The 14,719-nt window shown below is 37.4% G+C and overlaps 1 long non-coding RNA gene across 1 annotated transcript in view; it reads left to right on the top strand.

Annotated features, from left to right (window-relative positions):
• The first annotated feature begins 1,269 nt into the window (after nt 1-1,269).
• Nucleotides 1,270-14,719, top strand: part of LOC123505165 — a 39,921-nt gene continuing 26,471 nt past the window's right edge. The window contains exon 1 of the long non-coding RNA XR_006675087.1: nt 1,270-1,342. This is a non-coding gene — a long non-coding RNA (uncharacterized LOC123505165). The remainder of the gene's footprint in view (nt 1,343-14,719) is intronic.

Genomic DNA, 14,719 nt, shown 5'->3' with positions numbered 1-14,719 from the left:
TATAAATGTGTATGGGGGAAAAATGGCAGTGAAAGAGGTAACAGGAACAATGATTAAGTTAGAATTGCAAAGGAGGAAGATACAATGAACAGAAACAAGATAAAGAGAATCGCATACACCACTAATCCCGGCCATCACTCAAGACAGGGGTTCACAAGATTTCCAGGGGTGCTTAGATGGCTGATCTAATAGCATCCTTTGCAGTACCACTCCATATTGGGCTAATGTCAGTCACCAAATTAACATTCCAGGGATAGATACTTAGATGGCTGGTCTAATAATATCAAGTTTACAGTATACCATTGCATATTGAGTTTGTGTCAGTCACTAAACTAACATTCTGTTCGATGTCAGATTACTTGGGTTTCGGGTAGATGGTCTATAACTCAGGGGGTTCTTAACAAGATAAAGGTTGAGAACTCCTGCACTAGACTTTAGAGAAACGATGAAAGAGGGAGGTTAGCAGCACTTTATAAGGAAGGAGATTTGATTGATATATTAAAAAGAAGAAGAAGAAAAAGAAGAAGAAGAAGAAGAGAGAGAGAGAGAGAGAGAGAGAGAGAGAGAGAGATGAGGAAGGAGTTAACCAGTCGCACAGTTTTAGCGTTGTTAATTGATAGCAGTGTAAGAGAGCAAAATAGGCTAGCTAGAGGAACACTGACACTGGTAATGTAAGGATGTACTGCAAGCTGAACTAATGGAGCCACCGCTAGTGTGAAGGATTTGTCGTATTGTACTGTAGGTAATAAAAAAATCATAATTAATCGCTACGTGTTTGACTATATTAATGCTAAGTTCTGTGTCATTGTTGGTTGGGAGTGTTGCCTATGTAATGACGCTTCTCTCTCTCTCTCTCTCTCTCTCTCTCTCTCTCTCTCTCTCTCTCTCTCTCTCTATATATATATATATATATATATATATATATATATATATATATATATATATATATATACACACACACACACACACACATATATTGTTCCTTTTCTATTATTTTTTCTTTGTTTATCTTTTGAACAAGTATTTCCCAGTTTTGTCTTCTCTGTGTGGTTGTTGGCTTGTCCCAATATTACAACACTTGTCGTTCCTTCATTCTTGTATTACGAGTACAGCACTGTAACAAAAAATGCTTCAGGTATGTGTATTCTGCTGTTCCACGCACATCACATAATGCTGTTTCATTACAAAACATACTTCCGTTATGTGTGTGTGTGTGTGTGTGTGTATTCGAAGCTGTGAAGGTTTGTTCAGTGTTTCGAACTGCGACTCTTCGACTCCTGGCGGCCATCTCAGTTGTTCCTTACCGCAGTGGAAGGAGGATATGTCGAGCCACACCACAAAGGTAGGAATGTTCGTTTCTGTTTATCATTTCGTACATACTGAGAAGCTTAATTTTACTTTCATAAGCTATAGGAACATATTATGGAACGCTTATGTGCCTCACTTTCATTATTAAAGTGTTTAGGTGTCATATCTTGATTTGGAAAGCATAAGGCTAGACTAGTGTGTGGACAACGGTGGCGTACGTCCAGCTTACGCTGAATAAGCAGGTGTCAACACGGAACTCCGGTGTGCTGAAGTGTCTGTTATTAGTGATGGCCTGAGAAGGTGGAATAGTGTGAGGCGAGGTGAGTGTGTGTATACGTGCAAGGCACTGTTTTGCTGTTTAACGTGTCATCAAAATGAGGAACGTCATTGGGAAACCTCACCAAACACTGGTGCCGTCTCCAAAACAAAAGGACTGGTTGGTAATGTGCCCCGTCAAGGAGGGAACCTCCAAAGGCTCCAATCAGCTGATTAGGGCGGCGCAACGGATCATTCGTCTGGTGGGAACGTTGAATCATATTGTGGTAGCTGTGAGTTTGTTGTTGGATATGATGGTATTGATTGTGATAAATAGTACCATCTTGTTCCTCTGTTTATGGGTTTATCACCTCAGGTAATGGAGGCTACACATGAGGCAGGTGGTGGGCGGGGGGAGGTTAAATTCGTTTGTCCCCAGTGTAGGGTTCAACCAAGGATTCTATACTATACGTACAATATAGAATATATATATTGCCTGGGTTCGACCTAGTACCAGTAGGGATTCAACCTCAGGTGATGCAGCTATAACTCAGCTGTCTGTGATGGTAATTTCTCTGCTCAGCTGTTGTCTAGTTAACTGTTTCCACCCCCTTCTATGTTACTAGGCACCTAGACAACTCCTTACTACGGCTAAATAATTGAGAAATAGCCCAGAGTTTAATGGTGTCTACATTAACAGAGATTTAACCCTTAAACAAAGAAAAGACCATAGTGAGAGACGCCAAAAGCATCATTCCTCCACCAGTGATCCTCGCACAGGATCTCAGTCTGATAGACCCCCTTGTCTTACAGCTACCCTTTAAGCAGCTAATTGTAGGGCTTCATAATGTAGATAGTCTGATTAACAAAGTTTTATTTGTTAAACATTTCTCATGTTCCATTAGTGTAAGTATCTTAGAGGTTACTGAGACTAGGCCCATTAATTCAATACCAAGTGGTACAGTCTCTATCCCAAATTATAATATATAGAGAAATTATGTTTCTGGCTCAACTTGTAAACATGGAGTTTGTTGATGTTTGAACAGTTCAATTAGATGTCATTATGGGTAACAAAATACCTAATACATACTTGCTCTTTTTTTCCTTCTCGATTATAGGGTCTACATTGCAGTTATTTATAGACTTCCTTCCTACTCTTTGAATGAAATTCTCAAGTAGTAAATTTCCTGATGGAGTTCTTTTTTAATAAGGAAGTAATTGTGATTGGGGACTTCAATCTTCCAATTCTCTCTTGGTCAGATGGTACAGTATTGCAAGACACTGCCTTGTCCTTTGCTGACACTTTTCCTTAATTTCTTTACCTCACTAGGTCTTACTAAGTGGATTAATTAACCAACTAACATCAGAGCAAGCAATGTCCTAGACCTTTTCTTGCCACAGAAGTATATTGAGTAGTTTTCTGCAATTTTTCCCTCCTTTCCTTATTTGTGACCATTGACTCATACTTTGCAGATATATTTTCCTTTTTAAATGTACACTGACAGATTCTGATGATACATACCCTTTCTGGCCCAGGGCTAACTTCAGACTGATTAATTATTTCCTAAGCAATATAGATTGGGACTTTGAACTTCTTAATCTAAATGGTAATGATTCTTACAATAAATTTATCTCCATAGTGTCTGACCTAGGAAGATCTTTTGCTCCAGAGGCTTCAATGTTCAACCTCAAAAAAAATTATACAAAGCATGGAACTACAAACCCCCAAAAGGACTCATTAAGAAATAAAAAATTAGTTGGTCACTTTATAAACAACTTAGAACACTTTATGGTAGAAATTCTCTCCTGCCGTTGAAACTTACGATCATTTCAAAATGTGAACTTTGAATACAGAAACTATGCAACCCATACACAGATAGTTTACAAAGAATACATACTTGAAAGTTATTCTGCAGAGACTAATCTCTTTCATGCTTATGATATACAAGAGGCAAAAAAAGTTAATGTCCCTCAGTTGGACCCCTTGCCAACCTTGACAAATTGGTAACTAACCCCAAAGATATGACTCAGATCCCTGGTGCTTCCTTTGCTTCAGTTTACACCACACCATCCAAACCCCCACAGTTTACACATCAGACCCATGATGGATGCTTTAAGTAAATCCATTTTACAGTCGGTGACATTTTTGAAAATACTGAACAATATTGATACATCATCTGCAGTGGCCCTGACTTTGTACACCCAGCAGTGCTGAATTTTTTTTTGGGGTGTTTGTTCAAGGCTCCGCTCCACTGCGAGGCAGTGCTCAGCAGAGCCTCCTTCAAAAGCAACTAGCATCTATAATTGTCTTTGATTTCCATGCCGTTAAAATCATAAACTTCCTTGAACAAATATGTCTTCAATTTCTTTTTGAAGATATCAATCCTGGCACAACCTTTGATATCACTCGGCAGTTTATTGTAAATCCTTGGTGCGCATCTTGCAAATGCTTGACATCCCATGTCAAGGTTATATCTTGGCTCATGTAGTCTGTATGGGTCTGCATCGTGTCTCAGCTCCATCGTAGTGTCATGGTGGAATGTTTCCAGTAAGTTCCTCAAGTACTCAGGTTTACCGGACTGTAATGCCTGATGAGTCATAACACTAATCTTGTACTCAATTCGTGCTTTAATTGGCAGCCAGTGCAGATCTATTAGATCTATTAATATAGGTGTTATCTTCTCGCAAGGAGAGACGCCTGTAATCAGTCTGGCAGCTTTGTTCATGACAAGCTGTAAGTCATTTAAGAGATACTTAGACAGTCCATAATACAGAGAATTGCAGTAATCCAGTTTGCTTATCACATGATTATGAACCAGCATCTTCGTAGTTTTCTCATCCAAGTATTTTCTGACAAAACCTATATTTTCAGATGGTATCTTGCCGTCTTAACCACCTGCCGTATTTGATCTTTCATAGATAAATGACAGTCCAATAATACTCCCAGATCCTTCACTGTATCACGAACACCCAAACTGTTACCATCAATATATAATGTGGACATATCAATCCTCTTTAAGTCCTTATTCTTACCCACTATCAAACATTCAGTCTTGTTTTGATTAAGTTTCAACTGCTTGGATTCCATCCATCTACCAACATCATCCATAATAAGTTTTATCTTTACATAACATATAACATAACATAACAACATATAACAAATAATAGGATAACAAAGGGCCACCAGGGCCTATCTAGGTTATCCTGTATCAGTTGCACAGCGACCTCGTCATCAGTACTTAAAGATACACTTACAAGTACACAATACATTATATACTAATTCTAAATATTTGGCCCATTAACAGGGCTAAGTCCTGCAGCGAATTCCTCTACAATCTGTGATCCCCATACATGGGGATCATGTCTTGCTTAACTATAGTAAATTTCTTATAAAAACTATCATGCAGTGCTATACATAATTATAAATCTAATAAATTTAAGTGCTTATCTAATCTGTTTTAAACATTGTCAAACTAGTGCTATTTACAACCCTCTCTGGCAATGCATTCCAGAAGTCTACCACCCTATGACTAAAGAAATATTTTCTTATGTCTAACCTGCAGCCTTGCTTTCTAATCTTCCTGCCATGATTTCTAGTCCTACTTCCCTCCTCTAAGGTAAAGAAAGATCTCACATCTATGTAGTTTGTATCTGAGAACATTTTAAATAACTCTATCATATCCCTCTTATACATCTCCTCTCAAATGAAAACATGTTTAATTCCTTTAATCTATCTCTATACTCCAGGCGCTTTAATGCTGGTATCATCCTAGTTGCTCTTCTCTGAACTGCTTCTAACATGTTGATATCCTGCCTATAATGGGGTGACCAGGCCTGTATGCAATACTCTAAATGGGGCCTAACATAGGAATTATATAAGCTATGCACCACTTCCTTACTTTTATAACTAACATTTCTATTTATAAAACCCAGGATCCTATTTGCCCTATTTCTTGCTTCTAAACATTGCTTTGAAAATTTCATAGTCCTGTCTATCACTACTCCTAAATCCTTTCCTCCTCTACTGCCTCTAGCCAACATCCCTCCATCTCATAGCTAAAGTTTGTGTTGTCTTTACCTAAATGCATAACCTGACACTTTTAGAATTAAACTCCATCTGCCACCTGTCTGCCCATGCTATCAGCCTGTCCAGGTCTCGTTGTATTCTGTAATTGTCCTTTTCACCCTGTACTGCACATGCTATCTTAGTATCATCTGCAAACTTTGATACTTTGCTACTAATTCCTATATCTAAATCGTTAATGTACACCAAGAAAAGAAGAGGTCCTAGCACTGATCCTTGGGGTACCCCACTAACCACTTCCTTCCACTCAGACATTGCTCCATTTAATACTACTCTCTGTTTCCTATCAGAAAGCCATTCACTAATCCAATCAACTAACTTACCCCCTATCCCATGTAGTCTCAATTTGTACACTAGCCTCCTATGCGGTACCTTATCAAACGCCTTGCTAAAATCTAGATATATAACATCTATGCTATTTCCATCATCTAACTCCTTGGTAATATATTCTAAGATATCGAGCAAATTTGTAAGACAGGACATCCCTGATCTAAAGCCTTGTTGGGTATCTCTAATTATTCTCATTTAAATGCTCCCAAATACTACCCTTAATGATTTTCTCTAGTATCTTATATACTATACTAGTTAAACTGATCGGTCTATAATTATTCGCATCATCCTTCCTACCTTTTTTAAATATTGGAGTAACATTAGCTAACTTCCAGTCCTGAGGTATCTCAGCAAACCTAAGTGATCTTTCAAAGATTAATTTAAGTGCTTCACAAATACTGTCTACACCCTCAATAAGTATTCTGGCATGTAGCTCATCAGGACCACTAGCTTTCCTATCGTCTAGTTCAAGAATAAATCTTTCTTTCAACATTATCTACATTGTTCAAGGTCATGTAAAACTGTGTTTCATCAGCAAACAGTTTGTAGTCAATGTCATGTTTTCTTAGTATGTGTGATAGTTCAATAGTATATATACAAAACAGAATAGGACCTAAAACACTGCCTTTGGGTACTCCTCTTTCTAAATTCTAAAATTTTGCAAGAATTTTGCTTATCCCTTGTATATGGTTTTTTTCACTTTGTTACCTCAAGTGAAATTCCTGCTATCTGGAAAAAAATTCTACTACAGGCAATCCCTGGTTAACGAAGGGGTTACGTTCCTAAAAAAAACTTCGTTAAGCGAAACTTCATTAAGCAAACCGATTATAACAAGTTTAGCCCCTGACTTGAACTTCCATTGAGAGTAAACAAAGCAAGAGTGCATCATAGTACAGTGAAAGGTTTAATGAAAGTAAAAATTATGAAATTAAACATTTAGGCAGTTTAATTTAAATCACTATAATGTACACTAATGTATGTATGTACATAACTTTATAATGTTGATGATCTTAAAATTATGAAAGGAGGGAGAGTGGAGCAGGAAAGACACTAACCGGCAACCTGTGGAATGTAAACAATGGGAGGATCATTATATCACGTACAAAACTTATGTACCACATTTCCACAAGGCTTTCCATTTTATCCATTGTAGAGTTACGAGTTCAGGTGGTTCTTTTAGCTTGCAAGTAAGATACGGTCTCACCAGCTTTCTTAATAGAGTCTGCTGACTTGAAAATAGTAGAGACAGTAGATGGAGTCAAGATGGTGGTGAGCAATGCTATTAGTTTTCTTGCCTCTCTTGTGTCTGTGAATAATATCCAGCTTCACTTCGAGAGTAAGAGACTTCCTGGTCTTCTTAGCAACGCTAGGCGACATTACAGAGCGTTTTGGTGGTAAGTTGAGCGAGGGAAGGCAAGCTGCTGCCAACGCTGCTATTGTTTTGAACAGGGGGAGTAAGTGGTGCGAGTGTTGTCCACCAGAGGCGCTGGTGTATTCAAAAGCCTGTCGGCTTGCGTGATACGGCGGTGCTTTCAAACTTGGAAAAAATTACCTGGATAAAACTTCATTAAAGCGAGTTTCTTGTTTCTTTAAACGAGCAGATGGTAGTAAAATGAAACCTTCATTGTAGCAAAATTTTGTCGTGTGAACCTTCATTAAGCGGGGGTTGCCTGTACTGTATAGTCCAAATATAAAAAAAAAAAAGCAAAAGAAGTGATCCCCTTAATATAAGCTCATTGTGGTAAAATTATATGAATATTTAGAATCAAATTTGATACTAATGTGGAAAATCTGTGGAGGATCAGTTTTTGTTGAGCTATGGTGTAGTGACATAACTGGATAGATGAGGAATATAAGGTTGATCTCATACTCTGACTTTTCCAAGGCTTTTGACACGCCACCAGATTCTTCTTACTAAACTTTATAATAGTACAGGTATTGATGATAACATTCTTTCTTGGATGGACTTTTATTTCTCTTAGATCAATGCAGATAGTTGTGGACAGACTTTTCTATCTCACAGATCAACGGATGTAGTTGTGGGTGGGCAAGTTAGTTGATTTCCAATTAGTGGGGTAACTCAAGGCTCTATTCAGTCTTGTTCTCTTTGTTTTCTACATAAACCACATCGGGGTTTCTTTAACATTTAACTTTAAACTATTTGCTGATGACCTTAAACTATATTTCTTTATATGGCCTTGTAATCTTTCCACTATATTGCAAGACTAGCACAGTTCAAAGAGATATTAATTCTTTAATTGCTGTTGCTGAATCCTGGGATCTAAAGATTAATGCAGATAAGACCAAGTGTATAAGTTTTGTAATTGGTCTTATCAGATCTATAATCTGTGGCCCTATTTATTATATACGGTAAAAGGTCTCCTTCCTTCATGGTTAAGCCGTATTTATCACTTATATTCAACTACTACTCGAGTTTGGGCCCCGAGTTTGGAATACAGTTTACATGATGGACTTGACATTTTTGGAATCAGTTCAGCGACATTGGGCTAAGCAAGTTACAGGTCTTAGTAACATGTCTTACAATCAGTGACTCAAAACTTTAGACTTGTATTCTTTTATAAAGGAAAATTGCTTCGTGCTGATTTAGTCAACTGCTGCAATATCTTTCATGGAATGTGTGGTGTTGTTCCTACCAATATTTTTACCATGGCCCCTCTGAGAGAGATGTTGAGAGGTCCTAAGTTTAAGATATGTGTTCCCTGTGCATCCTGTGAGACCAAACAGTTTCTCTCTCTCTCTCTCTCTCTCTCTCTCTCTCTCTCTCTCTCTCTCTCTCTCTCTCTCTCTCTCTCTCTCTCTCTCTCTCTCTCTCTCTCTCTCTCTCTCTCTCTCTCAGGTAGAGTGGACAGGAACTTGAATGCTCTCCCTGGTGAGTTAGCTGAAACAGATGACCTCATTACATTTAAAAGGGCGCTACGTAACTCATTAGGTGATGAACTACTTCATGATAGTGAAAGTCACTAACAGTCATCATATTCTCTTTGTTGATATTATATATATATATATATATATATATATATATATATATATATATATATATATATATATATATATATATATGAGCTTATAGTGCACTATCCAGTTAATTGTCTTCATCCCCCCCCAACCTTTTTTTTTTTTTTTTTTTTTTTTTTTGCACTGGCTGGTTAGCCATTGTGGGATTCTCTCCATGGAAGCCCAACCAGGTAAGAATCAGGTAGATGCTGAGCCAACACAAGGATGAAGTAACAGTCAGTCAGTCAGTAAGTAGTAAGAAGAAGTACGAAGAAGAACAGTAAGAAGACCAGTTTGTAAGAACAGTGAGTTAGTGAGAAGAGTGATAATTTTGACCAAAGACAAGTATTGGACTCACTGCTGTTCTATTCACTTGCATCAGGAATTAAACTCCACAGGTGCTACCCAATGTATCTTTCTCTACTGATTGTTACCAGTCGCTCGATGACGACATTGCAGTAGTAGCAGTACACAAACCCTGTGTGTGAGGAAGTCATGCACACATACGTGCCTAACATAACAGTATGTACAGTAGGCTACATACTACACTGAGACACTCTCAGCTGATTCTTAAACAATACTTTCTTCCTTCGTCAGTTAAAGGATACCATCTTGGAAAAATCGGTACAGTATTCTTAAGAGCTAACACTACCTTCTCGCAGCTCAGGAAGGCAATGATCAGGCAGGATTTACCCCTTTGCTGTGAAGTTGAAGCAAGACCCATGTCTTCATCGTTATTTTAGCCAAATTTTTGCCTAAATACCTATTATTATTAGTTTATTGTGAACTAATTGACTTTAGAAACAGAAATATATAGGTTATCATTCAAATAGCATATTTTACAAAAATTGTGATTGGAACCAAATCCAGGGATAGAGTCCATGAATGTAGTTAGTAACGTGTTGATAATAACAAAGCCTTAGTGAACAGCAGGTCTAAGGAACAACAACAACATTGTCGCTGCCAGCCTCAATCATCGCATCTCCATCTCCCAAGTTTTCTATCTGAATTCTACGTAGCATATGATCAGTTGTATGTCTTTATCACTTGACAAGTACCCATTTATGTAGATAGCTGGTGGACTGCTCTCTTCCCATAACCTGCACATTTGAAGGAGGTGGTGATTCTCTCCCATGTTAAGGCCACTATATGACCATCTGTGCTTTTATTTAGACGCACTTTTCCCGACTCACCAAGTCTATCAATAAATCACACTATACAGAAGTATTAGGGCTGATTCTCTTTGTTAAATGTTCCATGTTGCCCATGGTGGAACAGTGAGGCTGTATGGTCTGGACTGCATGGCTCACAGCCTGATGTGATGGTCAACAAACACTGCAACCAACCACCACCAAATTATACTCTTAGTTTATTTCTTTAAATTCATTAATAATAAATGTATGAATATGGGATAATATTCCTGGCATATAAACTTGAAAAACCATGTTGGATTGATAATTTTCCAATTTCCTGGAGAAGAAAGATGAACAGGTGAGTGTGTGTTTTTATTGTTTCTGTGACCTAGTGATGTATTAATGATATTTTTAAGAGATGAGTAACAAAATCCCCAAAATAGGCAGACTTTCCCAGTGGCCAGGAATGTAACCTCCCCAATTGCCATTGTTATCTATGGGAAAATAATGTTTGAATAAGGGGATTTTGAATAGTGCAACGTCTCGAGGAATGTAACTCTTTGTGTTAATCGAGAGTTGACAGAGTGTGTATTTACCTAATTGTATTTACCTAATTGTAACATACGGGAAAAGAGCTATGCTCGTGTTGTCCCGTCTCCATATCTATTAATGTCCAGCTTTTTCTTAAAATCATGAATATTCCTTGCGTTGACCACTTCCACGTCTAAACTATTCCATGCTTCCACCCTTCTATGAGGGAAGCTATATTTTTTCACATCTCTCCTATAAGTGGCCATTTTAGTTTTTCCCATGCCCTCTCGACATTCTTTCATTCCACATACACAGATCTTCCCTATCCATTTTTCCATGCCAATCATCACTCTGTATATTGCTATCAGGTCTCCCTTTCTCTTCTGTTTTCCAGGGTCGGAAGTTGCATTCTTTTCAGTCTGTCTTCATAAGTCAAATCTCTTAAGTCAGGCACCATTTTGTTGCAGCCCTCTGTACTTTCTCTAGTTTCCTTATGTGTTTCTTTAAGTTCGGAGCCCACTGTATTGTTGCATATTCAAGCCTCGGTCTTATCATTGCAGTAATTATTTTCTTCATCATTTCTTCATCTAAATATCTGAACGCCACTCTTATGTTCCTCAATAAGTTCAATACTTCTCCAATTATTTTGTTTATATGTCTCTCTGGCGATAGGTCATTGGTAATTGTCACCCCAAGGTCTTTTCTTCATGACTGGTTTTATGTCTTCATTTCCTATCTTGTACATACTCCTGATTCTTCTTTCACTCTTGCCAAACTCTATTTTCTTGCATTTTGTCGTGTTGAACTCCATTTGCCATGTACAGCTCCATTTCCATATTCTGTCCAAGTCTTCCTGGAGTAGTTCGCAATCTTTGTCGTGTGTGTGTGTGTGTGTGTGTGTGTGTGTGTGTGTGTGTGTGTGTGTGTGTTTATTTACCTAGTTGTATTTACCTAGTTGTAGTTTCACAGGGCCTGGGCTTTATGCTCGTGTGGCCCCGTCTCCATATCTACACTTATCCAATCTTACTTTAAAAGTGTGCACACTCGTTGCAGACACTACTTCTTCATCTAAACTGTTCCACGTCTCAATACATCTCTGCGGGAAACTATATTTTTTAATATCTCTCAGACATCTTCCTTTTCTCAGCTTTTTACTATGCGATCTTGTGCTTTGGATGTCATATTCTTCTCTCAGGATCAGTTTCTCATTATCCACTTGGTCCATTCCGTTGATCAATTTATAAACTTGTATCAGGTCTCCTCTCTCCCTTCTTTGTTCCAGGGTTGGTAGATCCATAGCCTTTAATCTCTCCTCATATGTCATCCCTTCAAATTCTTGTAGTTATTTTTTGTAGCCTCTCCAATTTTCTTATGTGTTTCTTTTTATGAGGGGTCCACACTACTGCATATTTCAATCTGGGTCTTATTATAGTACTTATCAATTTCTTCATCATTTCTTTGTCCATGTAGTGAAATGCTACTCCAATATTCCTTAGCAAATTATATGTTTCTCTAAAAATTCTATCAATATGGCTTACTGGTTGATTGTTTTCTTCCATCGTCACTCCTAAGTCTTTTTCCTTTTTTACTTTCTCCAGTTCTACTCTATCTCCCATCTTATAGATTCCCACAGGTCGTCTTTCACTCTTTCCCATTTCCATGACATGGCTTTTGTTCACATTGAATTCCATTTCCCACTTCTTACTCCATTCCCAGATCTTATTTAGGTCTTCTTGCAGTATTTCACAATCCTCCTTTTGCTTTATAACTCTGCACAGTTTCGTATCGTCCGCAAACAAATTTATGTAGCTGTTCACTCCTTCTGGCATGTCATTCATATAAATGAGGAAAAGTATTGGTGCCAATACTGACCCCTGTGGCACTCCGCTTTCTACTGCTCTCCACTTTGGCTTCATATCTTTAACTACCGTCCTTATTTCTCTCCTCCTCAAATAATTTTCTATCCATCTCAATGTGCTTCCTTTTATGCCACCCTTCTCCTCTAACTTCCACAGTAATCTTGCATGTGGCACTTTGTCAAACGCCTTTTTTTAAATCCAAATAAATGCAGTCAACCCATCCCTTTCTCTCTTGTACTCTATCAACTATTCTAGAATAGAAACTCAATAAATTAGTTACACAAGACTGTCCTTTTCTAAAACCAAATTGGCTATTTGATATTAATTTGTTGTCTTCAAGGAACTCGATCCATTGTTTCTTTATTATTCTTTCACACATCTTGCATATTACACTAGTTAGTGATACCGGTCTGTAATTTAAAGGTTCTTCCTTCCTTCCGCTCTTATATATGGGAACCACCTCAGCTCTTTTCCATTCTACTGGCACTGTTCCATTTTCTATTGAGCATTTTATGATGTTGTATATAGGACTTGCTAGTTCTTCCCTACATTCTTTCAGTATTCTGCCTGAGACTTCATCTGGTCCCATTGCCTTCTCTTCATCCAGTTCCTTCATTAACTCTTTTATTTCAAGCTTGGTTACTTTAAACTCTTTCATATAGATTGTCTCTCTATTACTCTGTGGCCTCTCGAATTTGGATTCCTTAATAAAGACCTCCTGGAATTTTTTATTTAATAGTTCTGCCATACTTTTTGGGTCTTCCACCATCCCGTTCTCTCCTTTTAACCTTTCTATTGTTTGTTTTTGCCTAATTTTTCCATTTATGAATCTATAGAACATTTTTGGTTCCTCCTTACATTTTTCGACTGTCTTTTTCGAAGTTCTTTTACTCTTCCTTCCTCACCTTAACATATTCATTTCTTGCTGCTTTGAAGTTTTCCTTATTTGCTGGATTCCTATTTCTCCTCCACCTTTTCCATGCTCCATCTCTTTTCTCCTTTGCCTTGGCACACCTTGCATTAAACCAATCTTTCTTTCCTTCTTTAGGTCTATATTTTGGGACATATTCCCTGACTCCTGTTTTGTATATTTCCAAAAATAAGTTATATTTGTCTTGCATTGTCTCTGAGTTTTCCATCTCCTCCCAGTCTACATTTTTAAAATAGTTCTTGAGATTCTCAATATCAGCCTTTCTGTAATTTAATCGGTCTCCTTTGTATGAATCGTCTCTATCTTCCTTTTCCTCTTCTATATCTATTTCTAATATTGCATGGTCACTCTTTCCCAATGGGCACTTATATCTTATATCATCATTCATTTGTATACCCTTGTAAAACTAGGTCCAATCTCGCCGGCTCGTCGTTTCCTCTGAATCTTGTGCATTCCTTTACTCTCTGGTCCATCATATTGTCTATCATTAGGTTCAAGAATCTTTCTCCCAGGCTTCTTCCCCATACCACTTTCATAATTTTCCCAGTTCACTTCTTTACAGTTGAAATCTCCTACTAATATCACTTTTTTCCTTTCTTTAACGATTCTCATTAGACTCCTTATTGTGTCATCTATCATGTCTTTATATTCTTGATTGGTCCATGAATTTGTTTTTGGTGGCACATATGTTACAATGATTGTTATCTCTTTTTTATTAATATGCATCTTAATATACAATACTTCTGCTTTTCCTTCCCCACATTCCATTTCATTTATCACTATCTCTTTCCTTAACATAATCATGACTCCTCCTCCTCCTTTACCCACTCTGTCTCTTCTCCATACATTATACCTATTGTCCAACTCTATTTTGATTGCCTTATTTAGTTTTGTTTCAGCCAGGCATACAATATCTGGGTTTTCTTTCCTTAATTCTAATTTACTTGATAAAACCCCGTCTATGTTCGTATACATCATTTTTAGTCTTTTGCCTTTATTATTTTTAGTTAAACTTGCTCCACTTTTTTCTCTTCCTTCTCGTTTATATACCATTTCCTTATCCTGTCTCCTAGAATTCTCCAAAAAAATGCCTTCTTCTCCTCTTTTGACCTTTCATTATTCTTTTCCCTTACCGCTGCTGCCAGTTCATTGTATCTCTTCCTTTCTTCCTCATTTCGATTTTTCTTTATATATATATATATATATATATATATATATATATATATATATATATATATATATATATATATATATATATACCCTTGCAACCTTC

The sequence above is a fragment of the Portunus trituberculatus genome, chromosome 17 (genome assembly GCF_017591435.1).
Source record: "Portunus trituberculatus isolate SZX2019 chromosome 17, ASM1759143v1, whole genome shotgun sequence".
Taxonomy (NCBI): Eukaryota; Metazoa; Arthropoda; class Malacostraca; order Decapoda; family Portunidae; genus Portunus; species Portunus trituberculatus.
This window is presented reverse-complemented; position numbering and strand designations above follow the sequence as displayed.